This window comes from Podarcis raffonei, chromosome 3, assembly GCF_027172205.1.
Source record: "Podarcis raffonei isolate rPodRaf1 chromosome 3, rPodRaf1.pri, whole genome shotgun sequence".
NCBI classification, from domain to species: domain Eukaryota; kingdom Metazoa; phylum Chordata; class Lepidosauria; order Squamata; family Lacertidae; genus Podarcis; species Podarcis raffonei.
In genome coordinates this window covers 121,091,593-121,111,384 of record NC_070604.1, presented here as the reverse complement: position 1 = coordinate 121,111,384, position 19,792 = coordinate 121,091,593, and the positions used below count along the sequence as shown (strand labels likewise).

Sequence of the window (19,792 nt, the reverse complement as noted above, 5' to 3'; positions counted from 1 at the left end):
TGCCTAAGTGTTTGTGGATTCACAAGAGTGGGCTCTAATCCACAACAGATTATCCCATAATAAATCTTTTAGTGCCACCATGCTCTTTGCTGTAGACTGAAGGTGCAACAGGGATTACCAAACAATTAGGGGAATGTTTGTTGGTTAATCACTCTCCTTTTTAATTGATTCAGTTCAAGTAAATTTGCATATTAACCTCAGCACGTTTTATGCAAGATGGGGAAAATGTGAGCTCACACAACCTAGTGAAGGAAAAAACGTCCTTAATGTCTTTTCTAAGGCATTCCATTCCGTTTTCATGATTCGCTTCATCAATGGCAGTGGAATATTTTAATAAAACACAATGGAAAACAAAACAGAACAGAACCAAATTACCTGGAAGTAAACTCCCCTCAAACACAATGGGATTTTCTTCTAAGTAAATATTGACATAATGTTGCACTATGTCAGGGAAGGTGGAGAAGAGAGTGTTGCCGCAACTAACAGATGGGCCCCAGATTCTGGAGTGCATCGCTGGCAGATAAGATGCTTGCTGGTACCTACTGGACCGCCTCTCCCAATATGCACTGCAGAGGACCTTAAGGTCATAAATAGCAACACCCTAGAGGTCCCGGGCCCTAAGGAAATCAGATTAGCCTCAACCAGGGCCAGGCCTTTTCAACACTGGCCCCAACTTGGTGGAACGCTCCGTCTCGAGACCAGGGCCCTGCAGGATCTGATTTCTTTCCGCAGGGCCTGTAAGACATAGTTGTTCTGCCTGGCCTTTGGCTTGGAATCAACTTACGGTAATCCCCTTCCCCTCTTCCCTTTCTCCTTCTGTGATGGAACTCCTATTTGGGGACTTCCCTGGCTTTTTCTGGTCCACGTAGGACTATTCTGGATAGCTGGCCTTGGTGAAGATTTGACATTTTCATCCCCAAAAAGTTTTTGATTTGAGTTTCTACTGAAATGAGGCTGCATTTAAAGTTGTATTTTAATCCTTAAATTGTATTTTGATCAATTGTTTTTATACCTGAAGTTAGCCGCCCTGAGCCCGGTCTTGGCCGGGGAGGGCATGGTATTAAAAAAATTATTATTATTATTATTATATGTGCACACACACCGGTTGCGGCGTGCTACTAAGGCCGCAAACACTGCTGCATATGCAAGTTATTGCATTTTAATTATGCAATGGGTTAAGGCCAAGGTTCCCAAAGGAAATTCCCTGCTGACTGCTGGGAGATAAAGCATTCCGCCTCCTCTCCAGCTTTATCTCCCGCCATAGGGGGGTTGTAGCATCAGTTTGCACCATGCACAAGTCAGTTTGCACCATGCACTGGAGCCCAGAAGTCAATGCCCAGCACGGACCTAAGTTCTCGCCACAGAGCAAATCTCTTGATTCTCCCATTCAGGAGATTAATTCTCCTGCTGCTTCACTCCCCCCCCCCAATCCCGCCCCACGTGATCCTGAGGCGGGGGCTGCCCCTTGCCTCGCCCCCCTCCCCGCCCGGGCGGAAAAGTGACTACGTGCAGCTCCCCACGTGGAAGGGAGCCCCAACCGCACAGAACAGCCGGGGCCGCACGTTCGCTCGCGCCCGACGCAAGCAAGCGGGTGGGGCTGGGCTAGGAAACGAGGGAGAAACGAGGCAGCCAATCAGAGCCCTCGGGGCCCGGGGCGGGGAGGAGGGGAGGCAGAGATGGCGGGGAGCGGACGGCCAATCGGCAGGCGAAGCGGGGAGTTGGGATGCCAAGCGAGCCAATCCCGAAGCGAGCCGGGAAAAGGCTTTTTTTTTTTTTTTTAAGAGCCGGGGCAGCGAAGAGAAGGCGAAGCGGAGGAAGGGGAGGGGTTGAAGTAGGAAACCTAACAGCCAATCGCTGAAGAGAGCCGGGAGACGAGGAAGGTGGTGTCGGCCAATCCCGACGCGATGGCGCAGATAAGATCAACGACAACAATAATAAGAAGCCTGAGCGCGGCGAGAGGGGAGGGGGAAGGAGGGGGAGCGAGCCCGGCTGCCAAAGCGCGCGCTCGAATCTGCTGAGGCAGCAGAAAAGGACCCCGCCTTTTTTCCCCCCCTCGGCCGCTTCCTTCTATCTGCCTCACGAAGTGGGCGGGGTTTGTTATTCTCTCTCTCCTCAGCGCGAGGAAGCGGCGCTCGCCCCTCCCTTCCGAGGAGGCCGTTGGCGGGCCGCCCCTCCCCCCGCTGCCCCTGCCTGAGGCGATTTCGCCTTTGGCTCCTCAGTCCCCGCTTCGTACACAGTTCACACGACGACACGCGACACGGGGAACAGCAACAGTTGATCTAAAATATCAATATTATTACCCCTGTCCTCCCCGAAGTGGCTTGCTGCCTTTTTTTTCTTCTTTGATTCGGAGCATCTGTAAAACCCAACACACCACACAAAAAGAGAGGCTTTCGTACAAGTAAAACAGTGTTTCTCCAACGCTTTTCCTCAGAATAAAAATGTGCTTGTATCACTCCGATTTTTATTTTTATAAGAAATGCGTTGGAAAGCAGCTGTGGGGATTTAATGTGTTGGTGCTGAGGAGCATTTGGTGGTGCAGAAACGCAAGAAGCCGCTTTTCGATTCGATTTATTATATTTCTATGCCGCTTTCCATTCAAATGAATCCCAAAGCGGCTTACAAACAACACGAAAGAACATTACAGATCATCACAAATACAATGTAAATCATGTAGTTTTGTAAAGCAGTTGGAAGCAACTGTAGTTGAGCAGTAATGGTAGAAGAAGGAAGGCGCCATGCTGCAAAATTCCCATTCCTGAGGCAACAGGGATTTTAAAAGATCGGCCAATATAATAAAAATAAAACCATGCACAATTGGAATCGGAATTGCAAGAGAAGCAACCTTGCAAATCTGTCTTTATGCTTGGGCCTGCGGGGGAAAGAGGGTTTTATTATTTCAGAAAGCTAAAAAATACAGTGAAATGGATGATTAGGTGAATGAGCTTTCAAAAAGAGAAATAAACTGGAAGTTTGATTGCAAACGGCATTTTTAGCCACTATTTTCTTTTGAAAAGATTGGGAGAAGATGAGACAAAATGCCTCCTATTCCACAGCGCCTTCTTCAACCTCTCTCATTTCTTTAAATATGGTCCTACTTTAACGCAAGAAAGTCAAGCCGTTTAAAGAGGAAACACAGAGAGCTAAACAAATGGTGTTTTATCCAGACTGATTCTAATATTTGTGTGTTGATTATTCAGCCAGCCATTTTCTAGACCACCTGTGAGAGGCCCACAAAAAGCCAGCTGGATGGTTTGCAAAAATAAAAATAAAAATACAGTTCATACCAGAGAAGTAATTTGAATTCTATGAAGGACAATGTAGTACTGGAAAGGGTTGAGATATCGCAATAAGAGAGAGAGAGAGAATAGGAATGGAAACACATTAAACAATGTGATAGTGTTTCAAAAGATAATTTTATTGTTTCCCTCATTTGTAAAAACACTTTGAGGTTTGCTTGTTTTTCACAAACAAGCAGTATGTAAATTTTACTTCTCTGCCAATCAAGGAGTTTGAATTTGGATAAAATTTTTATGAGATAAATAAAATAAATACAGGGGTGAGGAGGGGAGTGAGGCAGCAGAGCTGTGGAAGAATTATAAAGGAAACGCAGCTGGTGTCGATGGCACAATAAGAGATTGTTTTTAAGTCTTTCCATAGGTTCAGTGAAGCTGCGGTTCTGTTTTTATATGGTATTTTAATGTACAGAACCATTTATGTTTTGGCAGAGTATCTGAAACGTGTGTGCTACCTCTACACAAACAGAAAAAAAGAGAATTGTGGTTTCACAGGGAATATCCAGAAATAACCTAAGTGACTAGATACAGGTTTTACTAGATTGTTGGTTTGAAACAATTTAAGATTCACTTGAAAGTCCATATGAGGGAACTTTCCCCCCAACCCCTTCCATGAACCTAGCATTGAAATTTGGGGTTAGCTTCCAGTTTAAACAAAGCCTTGCTATAATTTTCTTGGCACAACCTTTGAGTCTTCCATTTATAGTTTTCTTTGCAAATTACGCTTACGGTATCTCTTTCATACTGAGTTGTTGTAGCTGACAATTCGCTGATCACTTTGGTTTAGATCAAAACCAGTCCTTCGGATTTTGTGAAGAAAAGATTAACAGTTCAGCCCAAACAGTTTCAAAGGAATACAAACTTTTTTAATTTTAACATTCATGCCATGTATTTTATTGTTGCGACACACTCTGGGGTCTATGGATGAATTACTTAAATTGTAAAAATAAGTTTAAAAATAAACAATTCTTTGCCATATCAGTTCTTTGACACTACATCACCCAGGGGTAGTAATTTTATGAGGGTCCGAATAGAAGTTCAGCCACGGAATATGGATGATCCTGTTTTTCTTCTGCTGAGGAATATGCATTGCTTTTAGTGAAGCTTTGTCTGGAAATCTCAGGAGAGGGCAGGAATCTAACACCAAATGACAGAAATATTGGAAGTGGGTTTGTGTTTATTAATCTAGACCAGACCTTAAATGGGTGCTCTTGTTGAGCAGCTCGTTGTTGGAGCAATAGAAATGTAGAGTTTGAAGGGACCCCGGGGTCATCAAGTCCAATCCCCTGCAAATTCAGGAATCTCAACTAAAGAATCCATGAGATCTATCCAATAGATGCCCTTAAAGCACATGTTCAAGGTGCAATCTCTTCCATACATAGCTAGTTGACACAGACTAGCAGGATCCACATGGAAAGCCAAGATACTGTTGCACCAGAACAGCAACAGTATCTTAAACCCACCACAACATGCATTTTTTCTTTAAACGAGACCGTTACCCCTTCCTGTTTCTCGTTTGCAGAAGCTCATCAGTGCAACATGTGCAAACAGGCCGACTCTTGTGTTTGTGCACGTATATTAAAACTTACCCTTTGGTTGCTGGACCATGAAGTATGTTGTGGTATTTGTTTTAATGTTCTGGTGGGCTGCTTTGACTGTGCTTTGTTGCAGGCAGGCAGAGCAGAAATCCTTGGGTTGGGGGAATAAAGAACCTTCACAACATATACACAAAACTCCAGCTTTGTACTAAGTGTGAATCAATCTGGAACAACCAACACCTCCTGGTTTGATACTCATGCTCTCTTTCCCCCCCTGTATAAGGCTTTTTGCATGCAGCTCCTGGACAATGTCTTGCAGGCAGGACTGCATTCTGGGATTCACACACAAGTCCCAGTGCAGAAGCTTGCTCATGGAAACAATGCTTAATCATCAGAAAAGCAACGTATTAGTTAAGATCACCCCCATCTCTAGCAAAATCTGGAGTTCCCATCATAATAGCCATGGTGGGAAGGATTTTGAACAGCAGGAAAACCTGAACAGCCCAGAGCTGAATATATAATGTAGCCTTATATTGTGTTAGACTATTATTCTTTCATGGGTGGGTTTTAATCACATACCAGCAAACTTTGATTGTGCAATTAAAGTGGATATGGGGCTCTTATAAAAACCAACCCACTCCCCCATCATAAAAAAAAATCAGATGTTTTGTAAAGTGACAGGAAAATGCGCTGGGAAGTATGAGCTAACAATTGCTCGCTATATAACCTGTCACTTGCCTGCAGACAAATCAGAATGAATCATCAATAAACAGTGGAAGTTTTTTAACCCACCTGTAAACACATCAGAATAGATGATCAACAAACGGGTCATCTGCAATCAGCCTTAGATAGTTACAGATTAGATAGTTACAAGTTAGTTGCAAGAAAGGAAATTCTGACTCACGATTAGGAAGAAATTTTTGACAGTAAGAACGGTCTCCCTTGGGAGGTGGTGGACACTCCTTCATTGGAGGTTTTTAAGCAGTGGCTGGATGGCCATCTGTCAGGAATGCTATAGTTGAGATTCCTGCATTGCATTGCAGGGGGTTGGAGTAGATGATCCTTGAGGATCCCTTCCACCTCTATGATTCTACGAATTTGCCTGTTTCATCCACTACTGTATTACCTGTTTTGGCTAGCAGTGGCTGTGGTCTACAAGATCTTAGACACAGGCCAATAGCCAGCCTAGAAGTTTGGCATGGGGGCACAAGAAAAGGTGGAGGGCAGTTTACCCCTAAAGGTAAAGGTACCCCTGCCCGTACGGGCCAGTCTTGACAGACTCTGGGGTTGTGCGCCCATCTCACTTAAGAGGCCGGGGGCCAGCGCTGTCCGGAGACACTTCCGGGTCACGTGGCCAGCGTGACAAGCTGCATCTGGCGAGCCAGCGCAGCACACGGAACGCCGTTTACCTTCCCGCTAGTAAGCGGTCCCTATTTATCTACTTGCACCCGGGGGTGCTTTCGAACTGCTAGGTGGGCTGGAGCTGGGACCGAACGACAGGAGCTCACCCCGCCGTGGGGATTCGAACCGCCGACCATGCGATCGACAAGTCCTAGGCACTGAGGTTTTACCCACAGCGCCACCCGCATATACATAAATGTTTTTCTTGTATTCACTAAATCTATATTAACGATGAAAATGATAATAACGGTTTTTATTACCGCTACTCTCACAGGCCCTGTGGCAGCAGTAGGGCAGGGCAGGAGGGAATGATTTCTAGGGTTGCCAGAGCACATCCTCCCCCTTACCCTCTGTACATCACCTCTTTCCTTCAAGTTGTTGCATGGGTGAGCTTCTGAGCACATGAACTCCCTTCCCTTAAAAAAAAAACCACTTAATGATTTTTGGTCTTAGAATTCTCTATTTCATTGGCAGGGACTCTAGTCCAAGGTGCCAGGCCAGAGAGGCCTTTCTCTGCCCTGCTGCCCAAATTCCTTTCAATTGGAAATGTAAAGGACTGCAATCTGGGGCCTTCTGTATGCAACACATGTGGACTACTGCAAAGCTCTGGGCTCTCACAGCCAATTCTGCAACATCCGAAAACAAAAGCAATCCAAGCCCACCTATGAGCCAAGACTCTCTGGGTTCTAGTAGGAGATCAATGACCAACTTCCCCCTGTGCTTTTCACCAAGAATTGACTCTCTGCCAACATTCTGTGCTCGAAAGTAACAAAACCAGCACGTGCAATGCGTCCCAGAGACTTCTCAGCTACAACCTATGGTGAAATATTGAATGCCGGCAATAAACACAGTGTTAGAATGTGGGTCTATGAAGTCAGACTTCTACTGGCCCTTACCCAGGGAAGGAAAAGGGATCTAAACAATTAAATCCCTTCATCGTAGTTTCTAAGCAGTTGTTTCATTTGCATTTTGCTGCGTGAGAATACCACACTTGCTTCCACAGATTGCAATCATAGAGCCACTTTACAGGGAAGAAACCCCATTAAGCTCAATGGGATTTGCTTGCAAATGATCAGGAACAGAAGTGTGCTGTCATTGTTAGTTCATTAAGAATAAGCATGGACAAACCTGTTAATTTTACATCCTCATTTTGCCAACTCTAAGCCCAAGTCTCCGTATTTCCACACCAGTTTGCAGGAAAGAAAGAGAGAGAAAATGAAAGAAAGATATCAGCATTTTAGTGTAAATTCCTCCTAATAGGCACATGTTTGTATGCAATTTTGCCTAATATATACATTTTTATACTTTATACTTTCTTCAGTCATGTTTTATTCTGGATTGTTTTATTTGATGTTTTAAAGTGTAAACCGTTTTGAGATTTTTTCTTAAAAATATAAACCAGTATAGAAATGAATAATAATATTTTTTGCAAATCATTTTTTCATAATATAATGCATTTTTAAAATGTTACTCTCACTGAAATATGTCTTTTTACACACATGCTACCCTAGTACATGCATTTTTGTACACATTACTTGACCAGAGGAGAACTGTAGTGCAAAATTTCAAAGGATTGCTGTGCTTTGCATTTTTCCCCCCCCATAAAGGGCGGATTTGGTATGCTTGCCTCTAAATGCAAACTGAATTGAATTTCTTCCCCAACCATAATTAAGAAATGTACACAGCATCCTCCAGCCATAGGCATTTCGAATGGCTTACAAAAGCAAAGCAAGAGCAGCAAGATAGAAGCATACTAATGACAATAATATTGCTTTTTAAATAAAAAAAGTCAGAAAACAATAAAATCAGTGGATGAAAATCTACTGAATTCCATGCTGAAAGTTCTGGGTAAATACTCTGCTTTAACTGATGTAAAATTGCTCCCTGTCCCTCATTCTCTATTAACAGATTGGAATTCCCATTTTGTCAGTAAACATGTACTGTTTTATGGGTGGATATAATTCATTATTTTTAGCACTGCTTTTTAGCTGCCGGACAAAACAAGTGAGGGGTGGCAATCCATTTTTGTTGGTCTTTTTAATGCTCCCTGGTTTCCCCAGCTCACACTCCTGCATGTAACAACCACCTTTTTATTTAAAGTGCAAGAGGCATTTAAGAGTGGTTGTAGCTGCAGCCAGTTACATAACGGCTGTTTGCAGCATCTTCAAAACACCCTCGGGCACCCTTCCACAAACACATGATGGATGGAAAGCCCTCCATATTTCATTCAAAAATGCCAAGTTATAAATTCACGCGGGATGGAGCGTGTTCTGTTGGACAGACAGAATGTTCTGGATCGCGGTTTTCTATTTGTACTATTTGGCCAGCGTGTTATGCTTTTTGCAAAGCAGATGTACTGGAACGTGAAATACTGGCGGCCGCCCTCCCCTTTAACTTCAGCTAACGAGAGTGCTTTAAACAGGGGAATAACCCACTTGAATTTACACTTAGAAGCCTTAAATGTCATTTTATTTCACTTAACTACACATTCAGCACAGATGAGTGTTCATTTAGCGTTCCAGTGTCACCATATCAAAAGTTTATGTTTACCAGCTTCGGATTGTCAAAATACTAGTCCCTGGCATAGCATTAGAGAACGGGGTGTTCGTACAGCAAGACATCCTCTGCTTCTGTTTTCCCTCCTGTAAAATGGGAATAGCTGAAATTTACTTCAAAGGCTTATTGTAAGGAATGAAAATAAAAAGGGTAACACCCTTTGCAAATTAATCATGATATATGAATGACATGCCCTAGTAATTAGGACTGTCTCACTTGTGCTTCTTCTGCAAGTTTATCCTCTGCGCTCATCATGCTGTTGGAGACACAGCACTGAATTTCTCTGGTCAGGGAAGAAGGGGTGAGTGAAGATCTTCATCAGGAATAAGGGTATTCAGAAATTGTTCCTATATGCAACAACAGCGGCAAGGTTATTATTGGCCCAGGTTTGGAAACAGCAACAATTGCCAACAGTAGAAGAGTGGCAGCAGAAGGTAATGGAATATGCAGAAATAGCCAAATTAACAGGGAAAATTCAACAACAGGTCAATGAAACATTTCAGAAAGAACGGGAAAAAATTATGTCATATTTAGGAAAGATAAGGTGAAACAGTGAAACCAGTAGAACCAAAATAAACCTCATAATGGGAAATACAAAGAATTTTACTGGAAAATAATAACAATAAGAAGTAAAATATATGTGACCAATGAAACTAACAGTAGTTGTAAATGAATATAGACAGACAACCAGAATTGTATATATAGAAAGATTTATTTGTTTACAGACATTTTATGGACAAATGTGGAAGAAGAACAACAATATACAAAATGGAGAAAGACAATGCGAAAAATTGAGAGACGATATAAAAAAGCCAGAAGACGGAAGGAGGGAAGTCAGCTCCTAGGAGCAAGTATAAATGTAAAATGTAATGTAATATATGTATGTATAGTATGTAATTAAAAAACCAATAAAGATTATCCTGGGGAAAAAGAAGAAATAAGGGTATTCACCAAAAGGCTGCTGTAGAGGCGGCATGCGGGGGCTGCCAAGGAAATGACAGATCTGGCCTCCAAGTTGTGCACCCGCAGCAGTGCATTCCTCGGAGGCTAGATTTGCTGCCCCTGTGGATCCTGCCACCTGAGGCAGTGGTCTCACCTTGCTTCATGGGTGGGCTGGCCCTGCTTCCATTCCCCACTGATGTCTGCAACCTTGACACATGGCGCCCTAGCGGGGATTTCGCAAGGGAGATCTCCTGCTATGCCCTGTTGTCCGATGAAAGCCTAGCTTAAGAAGTGCCTGGCTGCATCAGACCCTAAGGCCCATTTGTCCATCACCCTTTTTCCATTGCGGCCATCCAGAGATCTCTGGAAAATGCTTAAGAAGCATTGTAGCCGTCTGCTAGATAAAACTTTTAAGATTGCCCAATATTGGTTCACCACGCAATATTTCTCAGTTAAGGCAATTCATACATTCAGTGGACTGGTATATATACATCTGTGAACCAGTCACACAAACCTCTTTAAATAATATAAAGTAAGGATTTTATACTCCACTCTTCATTCCAGGAGCTCAGAGGAGTATTTTACCATTCCAAGAACCCTGCAAGGTAAGTTAAACCAAGTGGCAATGCTTTGCCAGTGGTACCCAAATGCATTTTATAGCTGGCCAAAAATGTTAACCCAGGTTTTTGAAAATAATGACTTTGCGGCACATTGGTTACATACACACCATACATTTAAAGCACCTCCGCCTGCAAGAATCCTAGGAATTTCAGTTTGTTAATAGTGCTTAGAATGGTACCTCTGTGAGGGGGAAACTACAGTTCCCATTATTCTTTGGGGTGTGCTTTAAATGTGCTTTAAATATTTGGTGTGTACACAGCTACTCTCTTTCAACAATGCTAATTCAAAGACAACACTTTTCTTAAGTCTTCAGACATCTTCATGTACATTAACTGCGGTATTCCTTGTTACAGGTAGGTAGCCGTGTTGGTCTGCAGTAGTCAAAACAAAATAAAACAAATAAAATAAAATAAAATTCCTTCCAGTAGCACCTTAGAGACCATCTACAGTGGTGCCTTGCAAGACGAAAATAATTCATTCCGCGAGTCTTTTCGTCTTGCGATGTTTTTCGTCTTGCGAAGCACGGTCCGTCGCAACTGCGCCTCTTCAAGCGGCTTTAGGGAAAAAGCGAACAAACTCGCAAGACGTTTTCGTCTTGCGAAGCAAGCCCATAGGGAAATTCGTCTTGCGAAGCGACGCAAAAACCGAAAAACCCTTTCGTCTTGCGGGTTTTTCGTTTTGCGAGGCATTCGTCTTGCGGGGCACCACTGTAAATTAGTTATTGGTATGAGCTTTCGTGTGCATGCACACTTCTTCAGATACACTGAAACAGTATTCCTTTTTACCCCATGAGGGACGGCAGCTTGCATAGTTTGTGCAATTAAATAGGTTTGAGCCATATTCTGTAGACAAGGTAATTCAAACAAAATGCACCGGACTGTGCAATAGAGGAGCGGATGCCGTTAGAGCTTCTGTCTTTTAAACACTCTTGGAGCTGCTTTTTCTTTTTGCAAAAGCCTTGTGTTTTGTTTTTTAGGTGGTTTTTTTCTTTCCAAGGAAAGCATTCTATAATGTGTCTTGAGAACTTTCACCACCATTGTGGTAACAAGAGGAATAGGAACCAAACCCACACGGCCTCTTTTCTTTTCTTTTTTTAAACTCTCCACAGCTGCCAAATATTTTCTGAGCCAGAAAGATCCAGTCTCAGCAGGCTGGATATATAAACGTGATGAGGGAGGGAGGGAGAGGATCTGGGTTGTTTGGCTTGGCTCACTCCGCTGTAAAAAAAAAACCAAAACGCCCACATGGAAGCCAGCAGAGAGAAGTTTTCTCCCCTTAAAGAGACAGCACTGGAAACCTATTAAGGGAAGCTGGAAAAGGGATCTGTAAACACATAGCCGACTTTCAGATGATGTCAGTGAACTGAGCCATATTTAGATGGAAGAATTCACATTTCTAAGCATTAATCACAACCCACGCTTCCTCCTAGCTTTGCTCGTGAATGCTGAATATTGGCCTATGCTGGTGCACCACAGATACTTTAGACTACAACTCCCATCAGCCCTGTTTGTGGGGCAGATGGGAACTGTAGTCATACAGTCATAGAATTGTAGAACTGTAGAGTTGGAAGGTATCCGAATGGTCTTTTAGTCGATACCCCTGCAATGCAGGAATCTCAGCATCCGTGGCAGATGGCCACCCAACCTCTGCTTAAAAACCTCCAAGGAAGGAGAGTCTACAACCTCCCAAGGGAGACTGTTCCCCTGTTGAACAGCTCTTGCCGTCAGAAAGTTCTCCCACCACCTTCCGAGGGAGACTGTTCCAATGTCTAAAACATCTTGAGGAGCCCAGGTTGGAGATAGCTAGCCTAGGTTCAGTTCTGATCATCAACTTGATGTTCCCTGAAAAGAGATCTCTTCAAAATTATTGTTATTCTACTGCTTTGTGACATTTAAAAGGCTCACCTAACCGCCCAGAGTGGCTGGGGAAACCTAGCCAGATGGGAGGGGTATAAATAAATTGTTGTAGTTGTTGTTACCTAGTCCAGTATCCTGTTCTCACAGTGGCCAACCAGAGGCCCACGGGAATCCTGCAAGCATAATCTGAGTGCAAGAGCACTCTCCCTGCTTTTGATTCCCAAAAATTGAGCCCCGTTCGCATCCTGAATAGAACATAAGACATGACGGTGCGTCGGTGCGTGCGCAGGTTGCGTTTTGCCGCTTCTGCCCATGCGCATGACGTCATTTTGAGCGTCTGCAAGAGCGGTGAAACCCGGAAGTAACGCACTCCATTACTTCTGGGTTGCCACAGAGCGCAACCCAAAAGCGCTCAACCTGAAGCACATTCACCCCGAGGTATGACTGTATTACCTTGGACCAGGGGTCGGCAAGGTTTTACCTGCCTGGGTCGGTCAAGTCCTGTGGAGATCTCTCTGTGGGCCGGATCATGTGTGCACATGAGCGTTCACATGTGATTTCCAGTGTCTTGGCATGTGCAGACACGATTTTCGGCACCACGGAAGTGAGGCCCTGCACCGCGCCAGTTTAGCACAGCACGCGGGGACTTGCCAAGCAGGCGGCTTGGTTCGGGGGTAGCTCGGGGGCCAGTTAAACTGTCTCGAAGAGCCGCTTGTGGCCCATGAGCCACAGGTTGCTGACCCCTGCCTTGGACAGTAGAGATAGAACTTAGCCTTGCCCCCATCAATTTATCCAATCTTCTTTTAAAGGCATTCAAGTTGGTGGCCATCACTGCCGCCTGGAGCAGTGAGTTTTCGTAGTCCAACTATGCCCTCCCTCCTCTCGCCTTCCATTCTGCGCATGCTCTCAAGTGCACTATGTCATAGTTTTGCGCCCCCTCAGCTTGGCACCCTGTTTAGTTGAACCACCTGCACCACCCTAAATTTGGCGCTGAAAGTAGTTCCTATATTTTCCAGATGAACTGAACATGAATTAAGTTCTTTTCGTGGTGGAATTTTGGGCAATTTTAAAGTTAATTCAATTTTAATTCAATGATTTTTATATACTGTATAAGTGTTTTGTTGCACTTTACTCTGTGTTTGATTGTGGCCACTGCATTTGTCATGCTGCTGTTTAAACTTAAATATCATAACTGTTGGGAAGAATAAAACACTGTGTGTTTTGATATTTTCTTTGATTTTTAAAGTATCTTTTAAACCTTTGCAGAGCCGCTGGTAAAATTCTTAAGTCTTGGTGGGGGAAAGTCAAGGACTACATGAGTGAATTGTGAATCTAATTCAAACTAGAACTAATTCCCTTTTGGAGCTGGTAAACTGAAACTAATTCCTTTTTTAAAAATGAACTTTCCATGCAATGTTACATATTTTCGTTAAAAGACCAGCTATTTAAGAGCTCTCAGGTGGGTGCCATTCAGACCCCATGATAGAATAGTTTTAAATTTGTCAATAAAGTGTATCTTTTGTCTCCTGTCACCATTATGTACTACAGTTTCTCATATTCCCTTTCTGGGAAAGTTATTTCAGGCAGAAGAACCTGCCCTGTATGGTCCTCATTTTTTTGGTGATGTGATTAGTAATTTTTGAAAAATTCGTATTGAACAGATTAAACTAAAATGTTATTTCTCACAACAATAACAATGCAGCCAAATAGGTTACAAGAATCCCCGAAAAGATTCAGCACAAGCACCTAAAGAGGCAAAATCAGGAGAGCGAATTTTCTGAAGACATGTTCTGATTAAAACCAACTGCTCCAATATGTAATAAAACTCCAGTTCTCCTTGCCAATATATTTATATCAGATCATTCTTTCCCTTCCAATTAGAGGTGTGGCTTTGCTTATAAACAACGTACGTATTTAGCCATAAGGATTTAGAAAAAACTTTCAGTTTTGCCTTTAAATGTCAGCGAAGAAGAAGAAAAAGACATATCGTAGTTGAGCACTACATGGCTGGATTGTCAGCCAAAGTTCAAATCTTAGGGGTATAACATGTGTCTTTGACCAAAAGTCGATTTCTGCAGTTCAAATATTACTCCTCTCTCCTCTTAAAATGTTGAATATTCGCAGAAAGTACATTTATGTGGCATTTTAGTTTCCTGATGAGGATGAGGTGAACATTAGTGATATCCTGTGCATTTTCTAGCAGTGGCACAGCTCCCTGCTTCTATTCTGGGGGCAGGAATACTGTTCTATACTTGCAGAACCTCACAAATCCAGGCAGAACATCTGGGACAATAGCATTCAGCCATGTCAACCTGCAATGCTCTTCTATGCCGTCTGTCATCACTAAGCCTCTAGGCAAGCTGATACCTGGCGCTCTTTATCACCTGCCATCATGGAATACTTGGAATTCCATGGGGCTTTTTATAATTAGTATTAGATTTCTTGCCTCCTTTTCGCCATAAGGCAGTGGCAGATGACATGGCAGGTTGGAGACCCTTACCGGACCTCCGGGCAGGTGGGTCACTGGTGTTTACCAGAAGAGGAGAGGTCAGCATGGTGCAAACACTCCAGCAGAGCCAACCCAGCACTCCTAGTGATGCATTTCCACTGTACCACCCTCCACACTGCCTGGCCCCTTCCGGGAAACATCAGCAACTCACCTGTCAAGAGGTCAGTTAACCACCTCCGCCTCACCATGCCATTTGCCAGGGTCCCGAGGGCTCACGGCAGTGTCAAACTATTTAATAACACAGTACAGTGGTACCTCGTGTTAAGTACTTAATTTGTTCCAGAGGTCCGTTCTTAACCTGAAACTGTTCTTAACCTGAAGCACCACTTTAGCTAATGGGGCCTCCTGCTGCTGCCGCTGCACCGCTGGAGCATGATTTCAGTTCTTATCCTGAAGCAAAGTTCTTAACCTGAAGCACTATTTCTGGGTTAGCGGAGTCTGTAACCCGAAGCGTGTGTAACCAGAAGCATATGTAACCTGAAGCGTATGTAACCTGACGTACCACTGTATTAGAAACCAGTTAAAACAAATCGCATTATTTCATTTAGAATATCACAGTATTCAATCATTATTTTTTTTAAAAAAATTGTTATCTTGTGTTATGTCAGTTTCTGCTGATTATAGTTTGCATTCCTTCTTTAACTGATTTTTGAAATGTGTGTTGATGTGTTTTAAAATGTCGAACGCCGCTACCGCCCTGTGACCGTATGGCAAGGGGCGATATAGAAAAACCTCAATTTGTTATTAAGAAAAAGATGTTCCAAGTTCTGAGAGCGGGTGATGTTCACTTTGCTGAAGTTAAGCAGGTCCCAGTCTAGCCAATGCCTGGATCAGAGGTGTCTGAGGACTCCCAGAGATTCTGTGATGGAAGAAGGCGTCGGAGGGTAGAACAGCACTAAACAAATAAAACTTTATTCATTTAAGGATTCCAAGCCTGATTTATCCAAAGGCTCTTAAGGCACTTCCAAAAATTTGTTATAAATCAATGAAAACAACATCTTGTTTATTGTGGGGGGAGGGCTGGGAAGAAGATAATATATTAATCTGGAAAATCCTCCCTAAAAATGCGTTAATAAAGAGCAGGCCAGGAATTAACTATTAATCATTGCCAGCATCACCTTCCATGCCTCTGCAATGCCCTGTCTGTTACTCCTGGGGCCTGATTTCCCCCTTCAGTTGCACTATTATTTTCTGGAAACTGCCTTGCTCAGTATACAGAAAGCAGCACTTGCACAATTTTTCCAACGAGGGTTTCTTGGCGGTTGTTGTGTTTTGTTTTTGCATCCTTCCCCCATGTGGCCACCCTCTGGCCTGTGTTTTCTTCAGTCTGGGTGGACTCTGGGGAACGCATGTGCTGTACAGGGTTCTGTCGCTGTGGCATGTGAGGATTACACAGGGCTGGAGCATGTTTCCTTCCTCCTTCAAAAAACAACAACACAACCCTACCCCACTAGACCTTCAAATTCTAGCCATTTTGGCTGAACACTGGATAGCCAGTGCAAAATTACGCTCCTGCTTCAATACGAGGCTGGCAGCGCAAGGGTGAAGTTTCTGTCTCGCTTCCTCCTCCTCCCATATCTTCTCCTCCTTTTGCTCTCCCAGCTTGAGCAATCAGAGTCCCCCCCACCCCCAGTTTCCTGGCCTCCTTCCCAAATCTTCCCTTGCAGTTCTCGCTTGGGGGCATTTGTTTGCCACATGCTAAATTGATCTCTCTCCGGAGGCTAAATTAACCCACAGCCACTGACACAGTTTCATAAACACACACACAAAGACAACGAGTCTTGGATTTCAAAAAAACAACAACGCTGCAGCCTTGGCTGTTGGATGGAGTCCCTTCCCTACAGCCTAGGAACCTCCTGCATTCCTTTCGTCAGATCGCTAGCAGGAGCGGAGTGAAAAATGAACCCCCTTCCCAATCCCTCTTTCGTTCTGGAGCAAAAGCGGTAGTGAAACCTTGTCTCTGCGACTTTGACCGTTTCCCCTGGCTCTGTTTCTGGAATGCTACACTTCCAGTCTTCTTTCCTCCTCCTAATATTTTCTGCCTGCTTCGGAAGAATCTCTGCTGCACAGCAAAGAACCCTGCTGATTGCAAGAGAAGACTAAAATCTTTTTTTTAAAAAGTTATCCTGCTAAAGAATTAAAAAGGGACGCGGTGGCACTGTGGTCTGAACCACAGAGCCTAGGGCTTGCCGATCAGAAGTTTGGCGGTTTGAATCCACGCGATGGGGTGAGCTCCTGTTGCTCAGTCCCTGCTCCTGCCAATCTAGCAGTTCAAAAGCACGCAGTGCAAGTAGATAAATAGGTACCACTCCGGTGGGAAGGTAAACAGCGTTTCCGTGCGCTGCTCTGGTTTTCCAGAAGCGGCTTAGTCATGCTGGCCCCGTGACCCTCGGCCAGTAAAGCGAGATGAGCGCCGCAACCCCAGAGTCGTCCACGACTGGACCTAACGGTCAGGGGTCCCTTTACCTTTACTGAAGAATTAGAATGACAATTTTATTATTTATATGCTGCCCATCTGACTGGGTTGCCCCAGCCACACTGGACAGCTCCCAACAAAATATTAAAAACACAATAAAACCTCAAACATAAAAAACCCTTCCCTGATCAGGGCTGTCTTCAGATGTCTTCTAAAAGTTGTATGGTTCTTTATCTCCTTAACATCTGATGGGAGGGTGTTCCACAGGGCAGGTGCTACCACCGAGAAGTCCCTCTGCCTGGTTCCCTGTAACTTTACTTCTTGCAGTGAGGGAACTGCCAGAAGATCCTTGGAGCTGGACCTCAGTGTCCGGGCTGAATGATGGGGCTGGAGATGCTCCTTCAGGTCTACAGGGCCGAGACCGTTTAGGACTTCAAATGTCAGCACCAGCACTGAGCATTTGCCACAGCTGGGCCACAGATGCCTGCTTGTGGGCTTTCCACAGGCATCTGGTTGGCCACTGTGAGAACAGGATCCTGGCCATTGGCCTGATCCAGCAGGCTCTTCTTACAAATGGGCATGTAACTCTAAACTTCCGCCTTTGAAATGTACATGGGTGGTCCCCAACTGTGGGCAAAGCACCTCTTATTCTAGGCAGCATCTGGACACAACAGCTGGATTCACATGTTGCCATAAACCAACCAGCTTTCTTCAACCTGATGCCCTCCGGATAGCTTAGACCACAACGCCCATTCTGACTGGGGCTGAGGTTGAGTTCTAGTCCAAACGATCTGGAGGGCATCAGGTTAGCAAAGGCTGCAATGAACTGTTGTTCACTACCACCACCCCAAGATGGTGGTTTGCTTCACTCAGACGCCACGATCACTAAGCCAAGAACAAATTCTGGCTTCACAGCATGGTTTGTTTGGAGGGAAACAAACCACAATCCCCAGTTTGGATGTAACACTAAGCCGGGGATTGTTACTCCTGCTCATGCAATGGGAAGAGCAAAGCAAGAAATAATGTGTTGTTGTTGTTTAGTTGTTTAGTCATGTCCGACTCTTCGTGGCCCCATGGGCCAGAGCACGCCAGGCACTCCTGTCTTCCACTGCCTCCCGCAGTTTGGTCAAACTCATGCTGGTAGCTTCGAGAACACTATCCCACCATCTCGTCCTCTGTTATCCCCTTCTCCTTGTGCCCTCCATCTTTCCCAGCATCAGGGTCTTTTCCAGGGAGTCTTCTCTTCTCATGAGGTGGCCAAAGTCTTGGAGCCTCAGCTTCACGATCTGTCCTTCCAGTGAGCACTCAGGGCTGATTTTCTTCAGAATGGATACGCTTGATCTTCTTGCAGTCCATGGGACTCTCCAGAGTCTCCTCCAGCACCAGAATTCAAAAGCATCAATACTTCGGCAATCAGCTTTCTTTATGGTCAAGCTCTCACTTCCATACATCACATCTGGGAAAACCATAGCTTTAACTATACGGACCTTGTACCCCTCTCCTTATTCCTTCTATGCTTATGCCTCTAATTCAGAAACCATTTTGCAAACTGCCCAGCAGTGCATTTGGAGAGAGAGTGCAAGAGATCTCATGTTACATTGCTATCGCCAGCTGACATGCAAGCTCCATGTTCATAAACGATCAACCAGAGCTATCTTCAAGTTGGTAGCGGTGATGACACCCTAAGCGGCCCCCTCCCCTTTTTTGCTGATTCAGGATAACGACACCCTCTCGTGACTAAGAGGAAGAAACACCGCACATTTTGCGTGTGTGTGTGCAGGTTCCTTCCATGCACAGAGCGCAAGGCATGGTTTTCTGTAACGGTCGCGGATGTTGTGACATACCTCCAGGGCTAGTATGGGCAATGTAACTGAATCACACCAGGATAAGGAATCTGGGAAATTTACAGCCGGCTTGCTCATGGTTGTGTCACTCTTGCAAGGCAAGTACGTGCATTTTGACTGCTCTGCACCCAAGAGGATTCAGGCCGGTTCCTGCTAGAGTCAGCGGCCACCGAGGGATTATCTGTTAACCTCTGCTTTGTACACAAGGGGTGTTTTCACACAGAAGAGAGGCATGCTCCAGACTCGGTCGAGCCGACATGGGTGGGTGCCAAGTACAATAAGCAAAAGCGGAGCCATTTGCGCTGTCACCAAAGGACCGTAGCCAAGGATTTGATGGGGCAATTGGAGTAAATGCACAGCGCTTATGCATTTAATTCCATTTATATCCAGCCTTTCCAAAGCCCCAGGCGGCTTACGGAAAAGATTATAGCAACTAAACCACAGAACAGTTTTTTTAAAACAACAACCGACTGGTAAAATGCAAACATAACACACACAACCTCAGTGAAAGTGGCCAAGAAAATGTAATTAACACTCAGTAGCTGAAACTCCCTTCCAGAAATCTGAAAGGACCAGCTCAAAACCTCAACTGGAAGGCAATTCCACTGCCTCAGGGCCATTGCTGCCAAGGTCCTGTTCCTTCCTGCAGAAGCACTGACTGCAAAACACAAAAACTGTTGCAAGGCTCAGATAGGGGAAGGCTGCCTTCAGAGATAAGTTCCAACACACAGCCCCTTCCTCCTCCCTCTGTGCTATTTCCTAATCGGTGACCTTGCTAAAATCTCAAAATAGGCAGCCGGAACGTGCCTTTAT

At 44.4% G+C, this 19,792-nt stretch overlaps 1 long non-coding RNA gene across 1 annotated transcript; it reads left to right on the top strand.

The window, feature by feature from the left end:
* Window positions 1-7,844: 7,844 nt before the first annotated feature.
* On the top strand, window positions 7,845-9,713 carry LOC128411477 (uncharacterized). Its single transcript, XR_008329817.1, has 2 exons — window positions 7,845-9,225; window positions 9,517-9,713. It is a non-coding gene; the product is annotated as an uncharacterized LOC128411477 (long non-coding RNA).
* The last annotated feature ends 10,079 nt before the right edge of the window (window positions 9,714-19,792 follow it).